Below are 5,601 nucleotides of genomic sequence, written 5' to 3' on the forward strand. Positions count from 1 at the left end.
CAATGGCATCAACCTCGCGGCGATAAGCCGCCATGAGAGGGTCCTTGGAATCCCACTTTCCTGATACTTGTTGAGCCACCAAGTCTGAGTCGCCGAAGCACCTTACCCGGCTTAAGCTCATCTCTTTAGCCATCCGAAGACCATGGAGCAGGGCCTCGTACTCAGCCGCGTTGTTAGTACAAGGAAACAGCAACTGTAGCACATAATGGAACTTGTCACCTTTGGGGGAAGCTAACACGACTCCGGCCCCCGAGCCCTCCAACTGCCTGGACCCATCAAAGTGAATAGTCCAATATGTGTTATCCGGCTTCTGCTCGGGCACCTGTGACTCTGTCCAGTCATTGATGAAATCCACCAAGGCCTGAGATTTAACAGCAGTGCGTGGCACGTATTTGAGACCATGAGGTCCAAGCTCTATAGCCCACTTAGCTACTCTCCCTGTGGCCTCTCTGCTTTGAATGATATCACCAAGAGGGGCAGAGCTGACTACAGTGATGGGATGACCCTGAAAATAATGCTTAAGTTTCCGGCTTGCCATGAATACACCATACACAAGCTTCTGCCAATGCAAATACCACTGCTTGGACTCAATGAGCACTTCGCTGACATAATAAACCGGCCGCTGAACCGGATGCTCCTTACCCTCCTCCTTGCGCTCCACCACAATAGCCACACTGACGGCTCGTGTGTTCGCCCCTACGTACAATAATAAGGGCTCCTTGTCAACCGGAGCAGCAAGGACTGGAGGCTCTGCCAGCTGCTTCAAATCCTCAAAGGCAGTATTAGCTGCATCATTCCAGACAAAGTTATCAGTCTTCTTCATCAACTGATATAATGGCATGGCCTTCTCACCCAGACGGCTTATAAACCGGCTTAATGCAGCGATGCGACCCGCCAAGCGCTGAACGTCATTTATACACGCCGGCTTAGCCAGGGAGGTGATGGCCTTGATCTTCTCTGGGTTAGCTTCAATGCCTCTGTTAGAAACCAAAAAACCCAAGAGTTTGCCTGCAGGAACACCGAAGACACACTTGGCCGGGTTAAGCATCATCTTGTAGATCCGGAGATTATCAAAAGTTTCTCTCAAATCATCTATCAGGGTTTCCTCCTTTATGGACTTAACCACAATATCGTCCACATAAGCATGAACATTGCGCCCAATCTGTTTATGAAGACAGTTCTGCACGCAACACTGATAAGTCGCCTGTGCACACTTGAGTCCAAAAGGCATGGACACATAGCAGAAGGCTCCAAAGGGAGTGATGAACGCCGTCTTCTCCTGGTCCTTAACCGCCATTTTAATCTGATGATATCCGGAATAAGCGTCCAGGAAACTTAAACGCGCACAACCGGCCGTAGCATCAATAATTTGATCAATACGGGGAAGGGCGAAAGGATCAGCCGAACACGCTTTGTTCAAGTCCGTGTAGTCCACACACATCCGCCAAGTGCCGTTCTTCTTGAGTACGAGCACCGGGTTAGCTAACCACTCTGGGTGAAAGACTTCAACAATAAACCCGGCCGCCAAGAGCCGGGCCACCTCTTCACCAATAGCTTTCCGCCTCTCTTCATTAAACCGCCGAAGGAACTGTCTGACCGGCTTAAATTTCGGATCAACATTGAGAGTGTGCTCAGCGAGTTCCCTAGGTACACCCGGCATGTCAGAAGGTTTCCATGCGAAGATGTCCCTATTCTCACGGATGAACTCGATGAGCGCGCCTTCCTATTTCGGATCCAAATTTGCACTGATGCTAAACTGCTGAGATGAATCTCCTGGGACAAAATCAACGAGCTTAGTTTCATCAGCCGACTTAAATTTCATCGCCGGCTCATTTTTCATAGTCGGCTTTTTTAGAGAGGTCATGTCTGTTGGGTCAACATTATCTTTGTAAAACATCAACTCCTCTGTTGCACAAACAGATTCTGCATAAGCCGCATCGCCTTCCTCACATTCCAAGGCCACCTTCCGGCTGCCGTGAACCGTAATGGTCCCATTGTGACCTGGCATCTTGTAACACCCCGCATGTACCTTGCCATATTTGTAACTCCGACTCTTGCCATTTCCGGCTATGTGTTATGTTTTTCCCTCCATTGTCGGGTTTTGTTTTCGTTTTGTATTTTGTCATGTCATGCATTTTCATATCATGTCATCATGTGCATTGCATTCGCATACGTGTTCGTCTCTTGCATCCGAGCATTTTCCCCGTTGTCCGTTTTCCAATCCGGCGCTTCTATCTCCTCCGGTGCACCCCTCTTGTTTTCTTTCGTGTGCGTGTGTCAAACTTTCTCGGAATGGACCGAGGCTTGTCATGTGGTCTTATTATACCACCCGGAGACTACCGGTCAAGTTTCGTTCCATTCGGAGGTCGTTTGGTACTCCAACGGTTAACCGGGCCTCCGCAATGTCCATTTGAGTATCCAGCAAAAACCCCCTCTAAAACCAGCCCAAAGCCCACCAAACTCTCTTCCATGCTCTAGGTCGTTCGATCACGATCGTGTGGGCGAAAACCGCACCTCATTTGGAGTCTCCTAGCTCCCTCTACCTATAAATGAGTGGGCATCCCGAAAAATGAAATCTCAGACGAAACCCTAACCCTCTCCCTCCGCGCCGCGCCGGATGCGTCCGCTCCGGCCGGACAACGTCCGCCGCGCGCCCGGCCAACCGGAGCGCGCCACGTCACCCGCGCCGCCGCCGAGGCCCGCCGGCCCGTCCCCGGCCCTCCGGCCCGTCTCCTCCCGCGCCCTCCTCCGCGCCTGCCCGGCCGCCGCCGCCACGAGCTCGCCGGCCCGCCGCGCCGCCCGCCGGATCCCGGCCCGCCGCCGCGCCCTCGCCGGCCCCGCCGCGCCTCCGCCGGCCGGCCCCGCCGCCCTCCGCCAGCGCCGCCGGCCGCGCCTTCCCCGGCCCGCCGCGCCTCCTCTCCCTGCGCCGCCGTCGGGCTCGAGCACGAGCTCGGGAGCCCGATCCGATCGGAGCCGGTACAGTGCCCGTTGACTTTTCTCGAAATCCCCCTCTAATTTCTTCCAAGTCCCAGAATTCCATTAGCATGTGCTCCTGTTCCCGATGCCGTAACTTCGTGCATGTAGCTCCGATTCGCGCGTATAATATGTCAAATTGTTCGCCTTGTGATGCTCTTCATTTTGTTCAATTGCACCATTTTCATTAGAGGTCATATTGATGGCAAAATCCTCGTTGGAAGAGGGCTAGTTGCTGTTAATCTCTGGTTCTTATCAGAACTTGGAGATTTGTCATTTTTGTATCATTTATTCTGTGCATCTTTTGAGCATGAGCTCTACATGTGTTTTGAAGTATGTCATGACAGCTTTCCAGTGATATAGTCCATGTATATTTTTGATCTCTGTGATGACTAACACAAGCATGCAAAGTAAGCCCCGTAATATTTCTGATTTCAGAGACTTGGTGTTTTCTCTGTCTTTGTCTGCTGTAATTTTGTTGCCATGTAAACTTGATGCTAGAGAGAGATCCATGCATATTTTGGAGATGTTCAGTAAGGATGTCTTGTAGCTATAGTTGTAATTGATATATTCCTGCAATTGTTTGCAATTTTACAGTAACATAGCATGACTCAATCTTTCTCTACTTTTGCTATAAAATATTTCTGGCAGATTCTTAACATGACATGCATTTTTGCCAAGCTTATTGTAGTTGATCCATACATGCTTTGCAATTGTTATTGCTATGGATAGCTTCATAAATATGCCATCTTGCTGTAGATATGCTTGGTTTGTCATGCATTGCTCTGTAGTGAGTGCATCAAGCTCACAAAGAGGCCTACATATTAATATTTCTGCCATGCTCTGTTTTCTGCTAAGTCTGAAACCTGTTAACGAAACTTGCTAAGTTTACATGCTTTCCATCATATCTTCTGGTCCTTTTTGGCTTATGGTCAGTAAGGGATTTTTGTCGTGTGCATTTAGTAGAACACTATCATGCCTTGTTTTGCTATGTTAAGTTCCTGTAGCATGTTGATTTCGTGCTCTGAACATTGCTACCTGATGCTGATTTCTGCCATGTCCAGTTTTTTCACCAAGTCTGTGAACCTGTAATCTTTTGCACTTTTTCCATGCTTGTTTGAGCTTGATATGTTGTGAACTAGACGTAGCTCAGTGTTCATCGTTTGTCAAGCATCTCCTGTAGATTACTTCCATGTGCTTTGTTGCTATGTTGGGGTGCTGTAGCATTGTTACTTGTTGTATTTTAAGTGCTATCATGCTGTTAATCGCAGATTAGTGTCATTCTTGTTTTGCTCGCCATTTGCAAACCGTGCATCCGATTCCGGTGATCTTTATATCGATTTCGAACGAAATCATCTCATCTTTCCAGTGGCATGCTTGGTTTGCCAAGTTACTGCCATGTTCATCATTTTCCTTCCGGAGCACGCATATGCATAGCATATCATATCTTGCATATCATACATGTCTTGCATCATGTTGCTTGTGCATTTCTCGTTGTTGATTGTGGTTCCGTTTGTTTGTGTTCTTGTCTTGGATAGAGCCGGGAGACGAGTTCGTGAACGAGGAACCTGTCGAGTACGCTTACGAGGATCAAGCTTTCGACAACTCTGAGAACCTTGCAGGCAAGATGACCACCCCTCGAAATCACTTCTATCTTTGCTATGCTAGTTGTTCGCTCTATTGCCATGCTCGCTACCTATCACTTGCTATATCATGTCTCCTATTTTAGCCATGTCAGCCCTAACCATCCTTTCCTAGCAAACCGTTGCTTGGCTATGTTACCGCTTTTGCTCAGCCCCTCTTATAGCGTTGCTAGTTGCAGGTGAAGTTGAAGTTTGTTCCATGTCGGAACATGGATATGTTGGGATATCACAATATCTCTTATTTAATTAATGCATCTATATATTTTGGTAAAGGGTGGAAGGCTCGGCCTTATGCCTGGTGTTTTGTTCCACTCTTGCCGCCCTAGTTACTGTTATACCGGGATTATGTTCCTTGAGTTTGCGTTCCTTACACGGTCGGGTGATTTATGGGACCCCCTTGACAGTTCGCCTTGAATAAAACTCCTCCAGCAAGGCCCAACCTTGGTTTTACCATTTGCTACCTAAACCTTTTTCCCCGGGTTTTCGCGAGCCCGAGGGTCATCTTATTTTAACCCCCCCCCCCCGGGCCAGTGCTCCTTCGAGTGTTGGTCCGAACTGAGCAGACTGCGGGGCCCCCTCCTGGAAACTCGAGGTCTGGTTTTACTCGTAGGATGTCTCATCCGGTGTGCCCTGAGAATGAGATATGTGCAGCTCCTATCGGGATTTGTCGGCACATTCGGGTGGCTTTGCTGGTCTTGTTTTACCATTGTCGAGATGTCTTGTAAACCGGGATTCCGAGACTGATCGGGTCTTTCCGGGAGAAGGTTTATCCTTCGTTGACCATGAGAGCTTATGATGGGCTAAGTTGGGACACCCCTGCAGGGTATTATCTTTCGAAAGCCGTGCCCGCGGTTATGAGGCAGATGGGAATTTGTTAATATCCGGTTGTAGATAACTTGTCACTTGACCCAATTAAAATACACCAAGTGCGTGTGTAGCCGTGATGGTCTCTTCTCGGCGGAGTCCGGGAAGTGAACACGGTCTG

The sequence above is a fragment of the Aegilops tauschii genome, chromosome 4 (genome assembly GCF_002575655.3).
Source record: "Aegilops tauschii subsp. strangulata cultivar AL8/78 chromosome 4, Aet v6.0, whole genome shotgun sequence".
In the NCBI taxonomy this organism is placed as follows: domain Eukaryota; kingdom Viridiplantae; phylum Streptophyta; class Magnoliopsida; order Poales; family Poaceae; genus Aegilops; species Aegilops tauschii.